The sequence below is a fragment of the Mercenaria mercenaria genome, chromosome 15, assembly GCF_021730395.1.
Source record: "Mercenaria mercenaria strain notata chromosome 15, MADL_Memer_1, whole genome shotgun sequence".
In the NCBI taxonomy this organism is placed as follows: domain Eukaryota; kingdom Metazoa; phylum Mollusca; class Bivalvia; order Venerida; family Veneridae; genus Mercenaria; species Mercenaria mercenaria.
The window spans coordinates 54897583-54917591 of NC_069375.1; the positions used below are offsets into that span (position 1 = coordinate 54897583).

Genomic DNA, 20009 nt, shown 5'->3' on the forward strand with positions numbered 1-20009 from the left:
TATCTTTGGTTTCGTAGACATTCTTAGTACTGGACCGCTGTCAACACCGCAGTAATGTAAAGTCAGTGTCCATTTCTACGCCGGAATTACACATTTATTATCAGTGTAAATCTATGAAAGTGTGAAAAATATCATTCTTTAACGAAGAACCAAGGAACAGAAAAGTTAGTTTTGAGATATTTCTGATTTTAATTATCAGGTTTTCGCGCGAAAAGTTCAAGCAATTGCATTTTGTCTTTTTCGTAGTTATCTACAATTGTATACAAATTGTATTACCTCCTAACATATTTAGTTGCATGTTTTTTTTTCTGCGATTTATTCTCACTGTGTTTTTAAAAACATCCTGCATAAATTCTCATATTGTATAAAAAACGATAGCTCAAATTTGGCTAGTTTACGACGCACGAGACATCTAATAAGGAATCACTATACACATCTAACCTGTCCCGGACCAGTATGCGGAAATACTGTGGCCCAATGTCTCAAGGGTGTCTAAAATATTTGCATATATCGTGATAAAGCAAATATTTTGATTGTTAATATAATTTATAAATATACAATCATGTATGTGTGAGAAATTTACGCTAAGTAATTTCGGTAGTTACCGCAGAAATTCCAGTATAAACATTTCTTATACTTGCACAATCCGTGAAACGAATTTTGGATCGTTGCCAAATCTTGTTCACATTAAGTCTGAGACTTGTCATACAATTTTAGGCAGCTTGGCACACCATACATAGAAAAATCATTGTCCGCACATTGCACTACTTTTATATATGCTGAAAATAGCTATGTATAAGTGTATTTTCGTTTTAATACATGAAGTGGTCAGATTTGAAAACAGACTTTGTAAAACGTTTAGTTCTATTCAGTAAGATAATTCTCCTATGCATTAATTGAAACTTTGAACTAACTTTTGCCATTCATGAATTTTTAATAAAGTATTTAGAAAGGAGTTATAAATCTAACAAAAAATTTGGAAAAATACAAGTAAAATAGCTGCTTTGTTTATTTCCAAATTTCACTATAATTACTTTTCATACAGCTACTTTTAGTTCAGGTCTTGCAAACGGAGCTGTTTTATTTTATGGAACACCTGCAATTGAAAGCTTTTGTTCACTATATTTTCACACCGCAAATGAAGGTCACCCTAAATTCAAGATTGCGGAAATACCTTAAATACAGTGTCCTTTATTGTATATAATCTTGCATTCTCATATTACTTTTTGATAATTTATAACTTTGTGTAGGTTTTGTGTGTCATAATTTTATTCATATGTGGACCATATTGTAAACTGGCTTAGCCAAATATATTATCCACTATAAATGAGTAGTTTGGTAATGTACTGAGATTGTAGGTGAGTTCCAGCTTAAAGACGAAGTTCAGCGTTGTTTGCGGAGTACAGCCAATGCATCAGAGTTATATCTATATGATAGTTAAATGCTACACGTGACAGCATATAGGCGATGAACATCCAGGAGTCAGGGCAAACATATAGAGTTACAGCTTAAACAAAAGACATATGCTTAGCATTTATACGACAGGACTCGTATGTTGTTATTAATTTATTTATTTTGCTGGTTAACGTCGCGCCGACCCAGTCATAGGTCATTTGGCGACTTTCCAGCTTTAATGGTGGAGGTAGACCAAAGGTGCCCCTCCGTGCATTATTCATCACGAGCGGGGACCTGGGTAGAACCACCGACCTTCTGTAAGCCAGCTTGGTGGCATCTTTACATGAAGAATTCGACGCCCCGAGCTAGGCTCGAACCTATATCGATGAGGGGCAAGTGATTGCAAGTCAGCGACCTTAACCACTCGGCCACGTAGGCCCTTCGTTTGTTGTAGATTCAAAGACATTGGCTGATGGAAACTTCAACAAAAAGACCAGTCAAGTATAATATCTTCAGCCTGTAGATGTTTGAGCTGATTTCATTAGTTGAAGGTTAATAGGTGAAACATTGAGTGATATTTGCCTGATTCATGAAATCATCTAGCTCATAATTAAAATCGTTTACGAATAATTGGTACACGAATCATTTAGGCAAGGTAGCCAGAGGAAAATCTTATATATATAATAGATGGTCTCAACAGCTTTACCTTTTAACAAAGGACATTCTACATCTTTTGTCAGCTAGTCTAAGACATAGTCACCTTAGCGATTAAACCAATTTCATATTCAAGATACTGAAGGCGTAGGTCCTCCCCTGGGTCGTATAACTCGTATCTTGACAGCAAGGAAACTCAACTCAGATGCAAATGTACTGTCCAGATATCCAAGTTGTAATTCAAGAAATACACTTTTATTTTCAGATGCTATGAAAGCGTTTATTCAGGCTCTGTCATATAATGCATATTTTTTAAAAAAAACCTCTTCTTATCACAGGAACCCGCCCGCTTAGTTCAGTAGGTAAGAGCGTTGGTCTACGGATCGCGGGGTCGTGAGTTCGATCCTCGGGCGGGGCGATGTTCTTTGTGACTATTTGATAAACGACATTGTGTCTGAAATCATCAGCCCTCCACCTCTGATTCATGTTTGGCAGTTACTTGCGGAGAACAGGTTTGTACTGGTACAGAATCCAGGAACACTGGTACGGTTAACTGCCCGCCGTTACATGATTGAAATACTGTTGAAAACGGCGTCAAACCCAAAACAAACAAACAAACAAATCTTATCACAGCAAATTTTGGAAGAAAATCTAATAGATGAAATTTCTGTTGGGTGTGACCATAAATTTATCGATTGGGAACAAGAGCAGGGCAATGACTCAACCTAAGCCAGCATATACCCTCTTTTTACAGGCTGGCCATAGACTAACAGATTGCAAGAAATCACATGAGACCGAACCAGTAAGGAAATACTTGTCTGAGTGTAGAAACCTGTACATTGAAGGTGTTGTTCTCTATCGTAAAAGAACATCAAATGTTTATTCTGTTGTTCAGCTGGTACAACTTGACCATTTTCATGATGTAGTTGAAGCTGGTCATCAGGGGTGTGCTCGTACCATTTCACTTATAAAGTCAAGGTTCTTTTGGCCCCAGACAACGCAATCTGTGGAGCATCGTGTTCGTCAATGCCCTCAGTGTATTCATCTCAAAACTTGCGAAGCATGTTCCAGTACATTCCTCATTTCCAATGGACTTTGTATGCATGGGCGTTTTTTCTCTTGAAATGTCTAAGGGCGGATTCGGAAATGTTTTGATTATAACTGATCATTTCACCGGATTTGCACAAATCCTTCCAGCTCCTTCCAAACTGCCAGCCTTTCTGCCAAATTGTTATTTGTAAATTACATCTTTGACTATGGCTTCTAAGTCGTCTCTATAGCAATCAAGGCAGGAATTCGAAAGCGGGGTAATACTTGCACCGTGTAAACTTGTCCTTAAAGAAAAGTCTAGGACTACTCTGTACCACCCCAAGGAAATGGGATGCCAGAATGCTTTAATGAAACGTTGTTGAACATGTTTGGTACCCTAGAGGATGATAGAAAATCAGCTTTGAAAGCTTGTACATGCATACAATTCAACCCACATTCTGGCACATGAAATACGCCCCCAACCTTTTAAATATTGGGCGAAATACTCGACTTGCGATTGATGCATTCTTAGAAATCGAACCAAATCGCCCCAAATCCAAGGATATTTCTAGAATGTTATTGGATTTAGAAGTTGACTTAATTTGCATACAAGACAGCTAGTCGTGCAGCTAGAAAACATGGTCATCGACATAAGAAATGTTATGGTCTAAGGTTGAGGTTGGAGATCTAGTTAGAAATATAGAAATTAGGGGTAAGTCAAAGTTACCTGATAGTTTGGAAGAAGACATATAAAATTATGTAATTACCTCCCAGCCTACTCCTTATATCCTTATGTTTTAGGTAACAAATGGAAAAGAGAAACATTGGCTTCTTCACATAGACTTTTACTTCCATTGAATGGTATTCCTTTGTCAAAGTCCAAAACCCATGGACGTAAGGTAGTTGTAGTAGAACATCAGACTGACGGATCAGATAAAAGTTCAACCTTTCCTGAAACTCCTGTGCCCTTGAATATATGTAGCTGTAATGTCTTTGAACAAAATGAAACCACTTCCGTGTCAGATTACACATTGGTAAATATATTATTCCTGCATGTCTGCTGGATCGGACAGAGACAGTGAAAGAGGGAAATTGTCTGAAAGGCAAAGACACACAGTCTGTTGAACTGAGACAAAGAACCAGTCAGAAAGTAAGAGACTACAAGAACCATTGCGGAGGCAGAGAAGAAATTGGGCTTTACCTGCATGGATGATGCAAGATGTATGGCATTTCGTCTGATTGATTATATTGCAGTATTTTCACCGTATTTTATCCAGAAATTCAGTTATTTTATTCAGTGTTCTAGAGTGACTCAGTGTCTAGCTTGACTAACTTAAAGGTCTCTCAAGTCCTAGGGTGGTCGTAACGTTACCTTTTCTTGCTCGTTTTTTTTTATTAACTCAATCTTCTCGTAAGATGCGAGATGCTTTAAGTAGTGCCTATCTTATGGTAAAAAATTGGTGCCTTCTCTTTATCGAAAATACATGGTAATTGAGGAAATTAAGTTTTGCTTTACTTTCTGACTACTTTCTGCATATCTAAAACTCTGGGATATGTTCAAAATAAATGTACTTGCCTTATGCAGATTTTGGAACTCCTAGTCCTATAGCTTAGCAAAAATTTCACAAATGTCTTTCATATAATAATTTCTAATGTAGACGGGCACTTTTATTTCACTGTGCTCAAATGTACCAAGTGTATCAACAAACGTTTTACAACTATTACAAACAGTGGAAGACAGGTTTACATGGTTTGATATCCTTTCATGACACAGATACGTCAATAAGGAAATTTTAGTAATCTTCAAAAGATTTACTAGATTTAATCAAATTTAGCAGTCGAAACAGCTTTACGGTTAAACAATGACAGAATATGTTACCAGATACATTTGAACCGATGAAACTGATATATATTTCGACAGCGAAACGTATGCAAGTATTTTTGTCTTTTTACTTCCTTGGATCTTATTACTTGATATAGAGACCGTACCATAGCTCTGCGCATACTTTGATTTTTCAAACTAAAGTGATTTTTACAAATGCACCGGTTACGATAAAAATGTAAACAACGGACTCTATCTATAAAACTTTGAAATGAATGAATGACAGTCGATCTTAGTCATAATACTGACTGACAGTGAATGCTAATGATTCCATGTGTTGCAGAAAGGTATTTAGTTTGTAACTGTAATTTCCCATCAATTGAAATCCTCTCAAAACTGGTAAAATAATTACTTATATTTGGACAAAACTCACCGTCTTTGCCGTTCAACAGCTGCAAAAAGGGCAAATATAAAAGATTCAGTGTAAGTAATATTTCACTGGTACTACCAGTTAGTAAGTTCATACTCTGAACAACACGTCAGAGAAATTTGGGCAGATTTGACCGATTATGACGTTGGCAGCATTAGATTATATTTTTTCTTTACACAAAAATTGCCGTTAGGTAACAAAGCGAATACGCCGATAATCCGGAGTTCACAGATTATTGTTCCAGTTCACGCAATGTAATCCAGCAATTAAACTGCATAGCTATTAGCTACTGCTGTTACAGGGAATTGGTAGAGTGTCTGCCTTAAGTGTGAGAGGTACTGGGTTCGAGTCCCAGTTAGAGCTTAACTATTTAGATACTGCTAAAGCATAATTTTGCTTTTAATAGACTGTTCCAGATGTTCTAAATTTTTAGCACACAGTATCATGGATCATTATTTAGCAATCCAGATCAAAGTTAAATCTTAAATCAAATGCACCCAATTAGAAAATATTGACTTTATTATGTCCCTTTGATGTTTATGCTCTCCATGTTCAAGAAGAGTTACATTTCCTTGATCACAAAATTTTCGTTAACATGAAAATATTAAATGCTCATAACTCCACACTTCTGGTTAGAATATTGTCTATATTTCTGTTTTTGAGAAATATATGGACATTTGTATTCATTTCAAAGCTTTTTAACTTCAAACCTATGATTTGAAAAACTTAGGTACTATCTCTACTTGATAATATGTACATTGTACATAAGTTGCTGTGTCATTGCATTTGTAAAACAAAATGAGAAAAGAAGCTCTTGATAACTGCGTTCGAATAATATAAACACACAGAAACCTTAATACTACAAAGGGAAGGAAATTTTAAAAAAATGCAGGAAACAAACAACGTCTTATATCCGCTGGAGATGTATATATATTTACTTTTTTCCAAGAAGAGTGGATTAAGTTTCTCGTAAATTCTTTGATTTGGAAGTTATAGACTTAATGTACCATAATTTAGAATTTAAACAAACAATAGCAGAACTCATTCGGTCAGATATGTTGAACCTAATGATAACTTCTTGTTACACGTTTACACATACCATTGCTTCAAAATTGTACGAGCATTTTAATATACGAATACAAATTCATATATTTATCATACTAGAAAACGTATATTTAAATATCTTTAAATGTTTCCATAATTTCTGTCTCAAACAATTTATATCATACAAAAATACAAATCTAAACTTTGATCTTCCCTCTTTTCAAATATAAGCTCCAGTACTGTAGTATCATCCAAGGATGAGGGTCAAAAGGTGTTATCAATAATTATATCAAAACAATATTTTAAAACTTTCCATTTAGAACGATAGAAAAGTCAGTTTAAGAGGTTTCTAAATTGGCTACTTAAGGCAAGTGGCTGCTTAATTAATACCTGTAGGTGACCGCTAAGGCAGGATGTACTGTATATCTCTATTACAGTTCAACATTAAATGTCTGTAAAAAGTCTCTTTTAATCTTCATTTCATCTTACACCTCATCCCATTAGCCTTCAAATTTTATTTATTTTTATTGTCGAAAAATGACGACCTGCCTGTGTGTATGTTAGTATGCTGAGCTACGTACCTGTCATGTGCATTACAGACCTATGTAGGTCATACTAGCCCGTCACTTTTACAGACTTCTCTTTTTATTCCCAGAATGTTTACCCATGGGGAGATTCAACTGACCCACGGAAACGGAAGAGGATTACGCTTTTCACATCCTCCCACCGAGAAGCTTCAGAATGGGTTGTTACTATGCCCTTGGCTCTCCTATATATGTAATAGATAGGCCTGTTAAAACCCACCAAATACCCAAACATGAACAAGAATTGCATTTGTCATTCGTGTAACCTTCCGATCCAGAATTGAAATTCACACCCCTGCCATCGTCATTTCGTACTTGGGCACTTATACATGTGTAACTGGAGTAAAATTTATGGAACCATGGAATTGGGAGGCTAGGGGTTAATTACATGATCCACCGGAAATGTTTACATACCTACGTTTTCTGGCTATTTTATCTTCAATATAAATTCATTGTTTTCCAAACCAAATCAAAGTATGGTTAAGAGGTTAAGATTCAAAATAAACCAATGAATTTGTTGATGCCAAAAGCAAAATCATTTGAAACTTAATGATTTATTTTTTTAGTTTATATCCATTTTATCTTTATCAAAATATCATTGATAGACAAAGCTGCCGTTTATTTTCACTTATTTTTAAGTATATCCAGCGCGAAATTACTGTTATATGCAGACGATAGGTAATGCCGCGTGGACATGTGGAATTACTTTCTCTTCATTTTAATTCACGAAAAAGCTGAAGGTTATTTGACGTCATTTTCTGTGTTGATAAAAAACATTTGTATGCCTGGCGAGATTGTAAGAAAAACGTGCCGACCGTCCTAAGGATATGATGTTATGCAAATGTCACAACTGTTCAATAAGATATTTACTTACGGATACCATTCGTTTTCATCCTTCATGATTTAATTAGTATCTTCTACTTGTGTTTGTTAAACTAAATGAACAGAAAAATAAAGGACAACAAATGAAATAATTACAAGTTGTATGATGTTTCCTTAAAGATAGGACAATTACTATTTTGTGTGAAATTCCCGTTTCATTTTAATTCACTTTTTCACATTTACGGTATCGTAAGTCAGGCTCATCAGGTTGATAAGGTATGCTTTGAGTTATCGAAATAGCATTACCTTAGTGTTACCTTAACAATGTCGTAATTAACCTCGTAAATTCAGCGATATTGTAAATTTCGAGAATCGTAATGTGATTTTGATTTAATTAGTTAATGATTTGTTTGCATATTCATTTGTTTGTATATTCATAGGTGGGGGAGATATATTGTGTTTGCCTTCGCCGTTTGTCTGTCCATCCGTCTGTCCGTTGGTCCGCATTAAGCTTGTCTGCTTTCACAGGTCAAATTGCTAGCCGGATTTCGACGAAACTTCGCCGTAGTGATCAGTACCAAGCCTAGTTGTGCATATCACCGGCACGTTCCGCTTCAATGCTCAAAATGGCCACAAGAGCTAAGAATAGAAAAATCTGGTCCGGCTTTCACAGGTCAAACTGCTGGCCTGATTTCGACGGAACTTCATAGGACTGATCAGTACCAATCCTAGCTGTGCATATCGCCGACACGTTCCGCATTAGCTGCACAAATAGCCGCCAGAGCTAAAGGTAGAAAAAATCTTGTCCGGCGTTCACAGGTCAAACATCTGGCTGTATTTCGACGAAACTTCGGAGGAGTGATCGTTACTAACCCTAGTTGTACAAATCGCTGGTATGTTTCGCTCGGCTGCACAAAGTGGCAACCAGAGTTAAAATAGAAAAATCTTGTCCGGATATAACAGGTCAAAATGCCGGACAGATTTCGTCGAAACTTCACAGGAGTATTCAGTACCAAGCCTAGTTGTGCATATCGTTAATACGTTCCACTTGGCTGCACAATATGGCAAACACACATTCTAGTTTTGGTTGTTAGTAATTCATTGCTGATGTATTGGTTATTTCGTATTCATTTCCTGCGTGTTACATGTGTGATTTTGATGTATCAGCAATTGAAATCCACTTCTCCTAGTTAGCACAAAGAAGGCTTTGTTTCTGTGCCCTTACAGGCTGAAACATTCCATCCCGTAGAAAGGAAGACAACCCTATGAAATATGGATGAAAAACATATTCTTAAAATCCTAAATGAAATGTATGTTCTGTTCTGATCTTTCTTAATATTTCCTTCGGTTGTGCTTTTCTTCCTATGTATCTATGCTTTTTCCTGCTTGAAGGTTATATCTACAATGTATTTGACCGTTTGTTACACAGTCAATTTAATATTTAAATAACAACATTCAATCTTTACAATTCAATTTTGTATATGATGGCACTTCATTGTCCTCTAGATTCTTACGTTTTAAATTCTTCAGTAAAATATTCATATAGAAAACTTATATTGTTGGGATTTACATCATTCATTTAATCTATATCCACATATTGCTTCAGTATCAATAGGTTATTTAACATTGTTCTGTACAATACGAATTATATTTGGACTCGTACCCAGCTGGGAAAACCATATCGGACTCGCCTAGCGGCTCGTCCAATACGGTTTTTCTCAGCTGGGTACGAGTCTTTCAATGTTAAATAACCTTTTTATTCTATATCTATTTTATTTTAGTTTAAATCAAAAATGATTCTTTGAATATTGTATTTCTGCCGTCCGGAATTCAAGACACATAATCGAACTCTGTACATAGAGCGCCAACTTTACCCGATTAACATCTGAAACATTTTCACGCGTTTCGGGCTTTATCGTATGTGTAACATGGGACTTTTTGAATCGTCCAAATACGGAAAATTACAGTTATATTTGTACGCATGTGCGCCCAATAAGGTAATATATTGTACGGCCACGTGTTGCAAATGGACGCTCACGATTGGATAAAATAGATATAGAATAAATGAAATTAATAATAACAACAACTGCGAAAGTTGCTACAAGATGCAGCAAAAGGAATCTCCGCGCTAAACAAAGCAGTGTTTATAGTACTGATAGAACAGAGGGTGATATAACGATGTCGGTGTCTTTGTTGTAGACACTAACAAACAGACAGTCTGATGGAGTTTCATGAATGTTTGAGAAAAAACACTGCCTTAGAAGTGTGAGCAGGATTTTAATGATTGTATTTAGTGACCTACTTACTGACTTATCATGACCGATATGAAAAACTGTCCATGAAAAATCCTTCCAAGTTTCGGTATATGAAATGAAATGTGTTGTGTACACAAGGTTATTCTTAAATTCAGTCTGGTGAGTCGTAGTTTGTTCATCCGAAATGACTGAGTTTCAAACTTACCTCATATGTTATCAATACCATTCTTCTGATCAAGTTGAATAAAAGTCTAGTCAGAATAAGTGTTCTATATATAATGAATAGTACGTAAATTACCAAGGTCGTTAATATCTTCTTCAAATAACTGCAAAAATATATAGATCACATTTTTTAATTATTTTATGAAATGTACACGTAAAAAATCTTACACCTTTAAGTATGTCTGGTTTTTGTCATTTATATCATTAAACAATTTTATATGAAAGACCGTTTTATGAAATGTTGGTATAATCTGTAAGTCTTTAGCGCTGACTGATTTACCAAATGCACAAGGCAGCAACCATGCGCGTCTCACAAATGTGAGTAAGGTTGCCCGATTTAGTAATCGTTGCGCTAATCGCAAATTGGTTATTTGCAGTGCACAATTTACAAATCGAGCTGACTGGTTATTTGCGCGTAACATTTGCGCAGCTACTGCTAGTATTATTAAGCAAATGGTAATTATTGCAGAACAATGAACAAACTAGTTGGATATGCTTAAATTTAAAATGATATTGGTATTCCATCAATATGTGCTTAAGGAATGCACATTTACATGATTTAGAGTTATGGAAAAACGTTCTTATGAAATCTATTTCTGTTTTTAAAGTTGATGCCTTTATTAAGGGCCAGATTAGACATTTAAAATAATTATTTGAATGTTGCAAATATATATATTCCTTGTAGACATAATGTTACGTAATAATTATGCAGTTGTTAATGTGAAACAGAATCCTTAATTTTGATTAATCTTTTTGCTGATTTCTATGACGCCATCAAATTGGACTGTGTCATAATTTTGATGTCTGCCTTTGATGTACCATACAGATATTTGCCCTTCGGTGATATTGACTACGTATAATTTTATGTTAGACTGCATCACAACTCAACTCAATATTAATACAATGCCATTGACCATTTAAAATAGGATACAAAAGTATAATATGACCAAGACAGTATCAGCACATGTCTAACACTACCTTAGATAACACATGATACGTTACACAAATATATATATATTATAAAAGATACACAAGTATATTCATAAGGAAAAAATATTATTCATCATATCGAACTTATGTACTATACCCGACTGCTGATAAGCTTTATTTGAAAAATCGATAATCTTGTAGCTTTGATCGTTATCTTCCGTAAACTTACGTCCATCTCCAAAATTTAGCGGGGACCATAAACCATGCTTTCAATAAAATCGATAGTTTAATTGTCTTAAGCTATAATTATCTAATTAATTACTCAGTGGACAATCTTGTTTTTACTATGAAATGCTTTTGGTGGTAGGAAAACGTCGGTAAATATCTAGGCAAAAGATTTATAGTTATTGTAACATTTGTTCAGAGTAACTAGATATAAATGCTTCATAATGCTTGTTTAAAACACGTTATCTACCTCCCTCTTTTCTTATTTGTAAAAATGCGCTTTCTCTTCTATTTTCTGTTTTTAATTGATAAAAGCACATAAACTGTCAACGTGAAAAGAAAAAAGTGAAGACTTATCACGTTCTAGTTTTTGCATACAGTAAAATAAGTTCCATCATTTATTGGTAATACTGTTGGTTTAAAACATGCTTTCTTTTCCCTGTTTCATTAAAGTGTCTTTACTCTTTGCAAAAACTATGAAAAGCAATATTTATATGCCAATAGATCTATTCTTTTCTTCCGCCTTTATTTCTATAACATAATAAGCGGCGGTATAATTATGGGATAATTGAAAAAGGCACAGACAGACCTCCAGATCGTACGACAAGAAAGAGAAACTTTCTAGATATCTGAAAATTACCATTTGTTTTACTAAGTGATGATTATAAGTTATGGAAACACATAAGAATAAGTAGTTTTTACTATTTTTTCATTCAAAATTGAAAAGCGTTTGTAACGGGATACCGGAGGTAAACTTCCTTAATTATAAAGCGTTATATTTAACGACTTTTAGATACGTTTTGGTCAAGACCGCAAGATAATTGTTATTGCCGCGACGACCCGGGTTCGATTCCCGACTTTTTTTATTTGGCATTTTAAGATAGTCAATTAACAAAAACTCATGTTCAATATATTCAATTTTAAAGAAAGATCATTTCTAGTCAAAATCTGGAGGTAAATGCCTCTAGATTTGACATGATTATGCCATTTATTCCTTTACAGTAGGATTACGTTGCTTCGCATTATATAATTAAACATGAACAATCAACATATTTAAGAAACTTTATTTGTTGCGAGGTATAAATCTAACATTGAAGTAGCCGGCAAAATGCATAATTTGTTACGAGTGTATTGATTTATATTTTATTGGTGCAAATAAATGTCTCCTTTCTTTCAACGAAACATGTTTATTGTGTACAGTGTCATAAAAGTGCAAAATACACGGTATCAGCACCCATTATCACAATTTATTACCCCTCCCCTAGTATGGTTTCTAGATTATTTGCCATTAAAGGTAATAAAATGAAGATGAAGATGAAGTAACAAGCAAGGGACAACTAACTACGTAACAGAGCGTACATAAAAATGTCTTTGATTTGTTGTACCTATTTGAAATATCTAAATATTGAGTGTACTTTGACAAAATTATAAATCTAAAATGAAAAACTATTATTTTGTCAATATTAATCTTTGATTACACATTCAGACATTTATTATTTTCTGAAATAAACATGCTAACAGATCGCTGTTTGAAAGGTGGATAATTTACACACCATCTTATAATTCGTTAAATGATTCGGAAAGCAAGAATAGTTTATCTAAAATAAGTAATTTTAATAAATGCCTACTACACACATTTTGGTTTTTTGATCTCTACGGTTGTGGTGATTCTAATGCACATTTGGGCATCTTAAAGATACGCTTCAAATATAGTTATATATCCATTGGTCATATTTTGACGGTCTAAAGAAAACAATTCGACAAATTATCAAGGTGACACTTTCTCTTAGAACACGCAAATTGATCTTTGTGTGTGTCTTTTCTTTCAATAAAAAATTCTGTTTTTGTTGAACTCTCGTTCCTTTTTTCACCATGCATCTGCAGTGTCGATATATGTGATGATAAGATTTTTTCAACATGTTTAAATCAATCTAGGAAAAGAAAAAGAGCTAAAAATACTGATAAATCATGATGACCTAAAACGCAAACTGACTTGGGCATAAACATTTACCTTTAGATCACAAAGTCGCTGTAAACGTCCAAATTAATGTTACCCCTCGCATTCGGGAAACTTCGGAAATTTCCGAGCCGGTCCGAGTCTCAATTATAAAAGTAATAGTGATTGTATAAAAGGCACAAAAGGTAAGCGAAACGACAAAAATATTTATTCTATTTTTATACAGTTGAGTCGAGCAATAATTTTTCTTTGAAACATCACCGAAGCAAAAATGATTATTTCCCCCGTTTTCCGTTGTTGTTTTTTGCGCGCTATATCAGCGTAGATGACCTTTAATTTTGTCCAAAATTAGACTTTTACTATTTATTTCAATGGAAAATAAGGGTGGTAATATAAAGGGTTAAAAAGGTAAGTGAAATAATAAACTTACAATTTTTAAAATTGCATCATCATTTAGAGGAAAGATTAAATAAACGATAGCCGTCAAAGCAAATTCATTATCTTAAACCATTTAAAAGATATAACGAATAAACCGAATTAAAAAAAAAACCGATAAATTAAATACCAATTATTATTGAAAAATTGAAAGTTCAATTTGACAGTACACCTTCATACAAAAAAAATGTTGTGCTTGTAACCTTCTACGTATATCGTAACATTTGCAAATGGTAGTAAATATAACGATAACTGGTTTGTATTCATTTTCTTAAGGTGTTTAAAATCAGTGCTATGACAAACATTAATTAATAGGATAAAAAGTAGGGGTTGGACTGGTTCCCCTTGTTCCAATGATTACTTTGAAAAATCTAGATTACCACTTATTAACATTATATGGCAATTTTACACAAGGTGTTACAAAAGCATACAATTACTTTATGATATCTATAAATTTTCAACTAATTCCCAATTGAAGAAGTTAATCCCGTAGTGCATCAGTGACTTTGGTGTGAAAACATTGCTCATAATGTATAAAACTTAAAAAAAATAAAGATGCTATTCAAAATGTTTATTTAGTACAACAAAAAATAATCAATTGTATCCCTGCTATCCTTAAAGCTAAATTGTGCGTCGTTAGATATACTTTCAATTTCACACCATCTTATTTAATATATTTCTTTGAGAAAGTGGCACTAACATAGCTATAGAATTTATTGCCGTAATTCTCCTCTAAGTATTAGTATCTTTTTCAACTCCATTCTGAAAAATAGAATTATAATTCCCTCGGTCCAGGCAACTGGCACCAGAACAGAAAAAAATGCCTTTGTACATGTTATACCCTACCCCTAGGTATTCTGTAAGAACCATAAGAAAATATACCTACCCATTTCAATTGCGCATTTCATACCTAAAACGCGCAGTTTGGTAAATGTGTACCATTGATATTGAACAAGAGGTAATATATCTTTCATTGTGTACTGGTAACATTTTTTTCAATATATTTTACTTGAGAGAAAGAACGCGTAGTTTATACTTTTTCAACGTTACACAAAAAACTTCGTTGAACATCCCTAGTGAAGTTCCGGTCTAGATTACAAAACCATTCAGATTGGCTGATGTGAAAATGTATTCCAGTCGTTGTTTAACTACACGTGTACGCTAATATGTGTATATGCAGCATAAATGTGCAATATGAATTAAGTAAACAGTACAGATGTATATAAATGAATGACTTCAAATTCAAAATAATATATAAGATGAATTTTATTCATCATTTCGAGTTTTATTGTAAAAGTGTGAATATTTTCTATTTTTGTTTGTTTACATTTTGCCAAACATGTGCACACTGCTGTCACCTCTAGACCGGATGTTCATTAGGGAAGTTCACGCAAGATTTTTCTGTAATGTGTACGAAAGCATAAAATATGTGGAGTATCTCTGCAATATGAAATATTGAGACAAAGTGACTTGTACACGATATAACATAAATTACCGCTTGTTCAATATGCTGGGAACCAATTCACCGAACTGCGCGTTTTAGGTGAGAAATGTACGATTGAAATGGGTTAGTGCACTTTCCCGTTCATGACCATGGTTCTGATAGAATACCTAGGGAAGGGTATAACATGTACAATGGCATTTTCTTTCTGTTCTGGTGCCAGTTGTCCAGGCTGCTAGATAATTTCCAGAATTAAATATTTTATTAAATATTTGTACTACATATGGTTATATAAAATCCTTGGCATCAATTAAAAAAAATCTGGTGCAATATTGCCATAGCCTGAGCTCTTACTTCTCTTTACACTAAAAATGTTGTATCAAATTACATCTAAGGTAAAAGGTAAATGGTTTGTGTAAACCCTTAATATTTTATTTTTTGGAAATGCGTACTCCCTCAAGTTTGACAAGTTGGATTCAAGTGATTCAAAATTATCTTCAGCAGAAACTTGGTTACTACGATTAATACCCTTCCTATACTTGTTTAAATACTTCCAAAACTTTTGAAGGTTTTCCTTCTAATTTTGTTCAATTTCATCTTTGTCTTTTAAAGCTTAACACTATCCGTAACTATAGCGTAAGTATTTCTGTTATTCAGAAAAATACCAGTATCCACAATTCTGTTCAAATTAATATAAAGTCTTGTAATAGTATAAAAAACATTCTTAGCTTCTCGACAAGTTTCGTCAAGCCAAGAAAGCTTCTTGAAAGTTCCCCTTCTTGCATTTCAATAACAAATTTCCATTAAATAGTTCACTCGAAACATCTGTTATAACATTTGTAAAAAATAGCGTCATTTATATGCAAGTAGGCAGCGGACCTAAAAAAGAAAAAACTTCAAGTTGCTATGTCTTTTAGATATTTTTGTAGTTAACTGCATCAAAGTTCATATAATTAAAATATCAGTGTCTGGAAGAGTTATTTGAGCTGAAAAAAGTGATCCTGCATAAAATATTTGAGAAACAATGGCGATAAGTTAGGACTTTATTATGAGCATAGGTGGATGTTGACCTAGTACCTCATGGAAATCATGCACTTTTTTACCGCAAATCATGAAAAAAACATGTTTAATTACTACAGGGGTCAGCGGTCTGAAAGGAAAACTATAGAAAGATCAAATTTGGACATCGGACAAAATTCTAGAGATTTTACCTAAATTTAAATGCATTTTCATGATTTTAATTACAGATAATTTGATATTATGGTTTCAAATGCTCATAAATAGGTTATATCCCTCTAAGTCTGTCATAAAAATAATTTTATTTTATATTTGTTTTGTCAAAATTCTAGCATTTTGCTACTAAGTGTAATATTTTCTGTAAATGTGCAATATGTTTTTTTTTCAGTGAAACAAGCATATGCATTTAAGGTATGTCATAAAATGTTTTCAGACAATAAATAGTCTTTTACCATGCAGAGTACGAGGGTGTGATCAAAAGTAATGCAACCAATGGTGTTAAATGACAACTAAAGGTTGGATTAAGAAAATCTTTATTTCAAACCTTCAAAGTAATCTCCTTTGACAGATACACAACGTCTCAATCTTTTAATCCAAGCCTTAAAAGCTTTCTGATAGTCTTTTTCAGGTATATAACTAAGGAGGTTAAATATGGCGGCCCCCAACTTTTGGCGGGATGTATATTTTCTGCCTGCAAGCTTTTTCTTGAGACGAGGGAAAAGGAAAAAGTCACAGGGAGCTAGATCCGGATAATAGGGTGGGTGTTCATTCAAAAACGACGTCACAATCCCAGCCTTGTGACTCGAGGCGCTGTCATGTAACAAATGGATGCCTCGGATACCCGTCTTTGGTCGACGTTTCTGGAAATACATGAGACGCTTTTTAAAAACTATTTTCTTATAAAACTTGGCATTCATTGACTTGCACACTGTCACTAATGAACAAGAAGTACAGTTTTAATCGAAAAAGGCAAGTACATATAATATTATATTTAGTAATAGATGCGATCGTTTAGCATACATCATGTACATTTGAACTCTACAGAATATTAGCCAGTTAGGTGTTTATCCTTCCAAGATTTCATGTAAGCTAGGTTTTTATCCATTCTGCGTGAAAACTTACTTCGGTTATTATCAATTAAAGCACTTTATTTCAGGGATTCAGGGGTCTGTCTTATAGACATTTGGATGTTAATGTTTTTTTTTTCACATTATTATGTCTCCCACCACACAGTGGTGTGGGAAACATATTGATTTACTCCAGTCTGTGTGTGTGTGTGTCTGTCACAAAGCTTGTCCGCACTCTTAAGTCGAACATTTCTCATCCAATTTTCACTAAACTTGAACAAAATGTGTTTGACCATGAGACCTCGGCCAAGTTCGATAACTAGCCAAATCGGTCCAGGCGTCTTGGAGTTATGACCCTTGAATTACCAAAAATCGGCCTTTTTACTCTTGTCCGCACTCTAATTCAAACATTTCTCATCCAATCCTCACCAAACTTGAACAAAATGTGTTTGACCATGAGACATCAGCCAAGTTTGATAACTAGCCAAATCGGTCCAGGCATTTTGGAGTTACAGCCCTTGAATTATTGAAAAATCTGCCTTTTTACTCTTGTCCGCACTCTAAGTCGAACATTTCTCATTCGATCTTCACCAAACTTTAACAAAATGTGTTTGGCCATAAGACCTTAGCCAAGTTCGATAACTAGCCAAATCCGCCCAGGCTTTTTTGATTTATGGCCCTTGAATTACTGATTTGATCCACTCGTCCAGACCATCTAATTGGATCCGCTCATCTAAGCCATCTGAACTGAAATTATATACATGTATCACAAGCAGAGATTTGCTCTTGAATTAAATCATTATCGTTCTGATACGTATTATAATGTTAGAAGTATTATATTACATTATTATTATAAATAATTCTTTCCCATCTGAACTGCAAACAATAATTTCATTTAACAATATATCATTAAATTAGATATATGAATTCTGGATTACACTTATATGTTTACGGCAAAATTCATGACTTTATTCAGCCTATTTTTACTAGAGGCTAAAACAACCATTATATGAAATCAAATATAGATCTTATATTTGTTTTACTACTGTTATCACGTAAGTCGTATAAATTAAAAACAAGAGAATGTACCCCTGTTAAAAAAACTTTGCGATGTTAAACTGTAAGAAACATAAGCATCCTAATAAGGTGTCGGCTGCTCAATCCAGGGGTTATGGGTTCCATCCCCACTGCGGTCATGCCAACGATTTCTCATATGCCATCAGTACTGATTTTACCAGGAAGCGGACATGAGAGTGGTTCTAATAAGCTTGAAGCTTTCATCACAATCGAGCTAAAACAAATTAGTATAAACTGACATCCTAATGTCTATAAGACAGACCTGATCTCGAATTCTCTGAAATACAGTGGTCGAATATTTAGCGCAGGATATTAGTATTTATTTATGGAATGTTTTATTGTAAACTTAAGACATATATCAGATAAAATCTGATCTGTATACGAGCTTTTACTGGGAATATTTTCTACAACTTAAATTACACGTTTTTAGGTATTTTTATGACAAAAGATTACTGAGAGCTAGCTGCCTCTAGATGTTTGGCAGAATGAGTCCATTCTGTTTTTTTCTCAAGACAGGTGTACGTCTATTATCGCTTGTAAGGGTCATAATATTTTATCTAAAAAAGGTAAGATGCAACCCATGGCCAAACGTCGATTTCTGAAGCCACAGCTGTATCATACTTATAGAAAACTAACACATTAACAGTTTCATATTTCAAACATGAGTTTTTTTCACGACATATTGAGAAACCATTGAACACTGATGTTGTTCTACATCATTCAATAGTATCTACTGTCAGGTATCATAGTTTGACAAAAATGAGAAAAACGTTATATGTTACGGAGTAGTGGGACCCTTTGGGCTTTATTAGGCCGTAAGAGATGTATATGAAACAGAGTGAAATAAAAGTCGAGTTATACAAATAGAATTTTAGACATATTTGACCTGAAAATACGCCTGACAAATAAAATAAACTGTCATGACAAATACAAAATTACAAACATTTCAGATTTTCTTTGAAAATAGGATGAGGTTGGGCGGGTAAAAGAAAAATATTGTAGAACCTTTCTCGTCCGAATTAATGCTAAACTACACGCTGATTGGTTGCTATAAACATCCAAGCTAATTATATGTACATAGTTAACTTGCGGCGAGACAGTAAGTCTGCGGGCCGAGTTTCGTCTTCTGGCACATAAAACTTTTATGACACATAAAACACATTCATGTTTCCCGTGACAACCACCAAATGTTCATTAGAGACTAGGTATAAATTGATATTTGGGCTTTATTAAGCCGTAAGAGATGTATATTAAACAGAGAAATAAAGTCGAGTTATACAAATTGAATTTTAGACATATCTGCCCATGAAAATACGCCGCAGCGTGGTGGTTTTCTTAATCGGGAAACAACCCACAGACGGCAAGACAAGAATGAGCATTTAGTGAGAGGCGATGATATACTTAATAAAACGTACTCACAAATAATATGATATACAATTCTGGGAAAAGTATTTGAAGAGCACTGGGAGGTATGTATACCTGTTAAGGTAATGTGACTAGATATTCAAATATTCATTTTAACAACACAAAAGTAAAAATAGAGGTAAATGACTAGTGTTTATACAGTGACTATCGAGATAAAAAACAATAAAATTATGTCCTT

The 20009-nt window shown here is 34.1% G+C and overlaps 1 protein-coding gene across 1 annotated transcript in view; it reads right to left on the bottom strand.

Moving 5' to 3' along the window:
* Positions 1-4811, bottom strand: part of LOC123555035 (uncharacterized) — a 30801-nt gene extending 25990 nt beyond the window's left edge. Inside the window, exon 1 of the mRNA XM_045345564.2 lies at positions 4655-4811. The gene's annotated coding sequence lies outside the window, so the exon portion shown is untranslated. The remainder of the gene's footprint in view (positions 1-4654) is intronic.
* Between the last annotated feature and the right edge of the window lie 15198 nt (positions 4812-20009).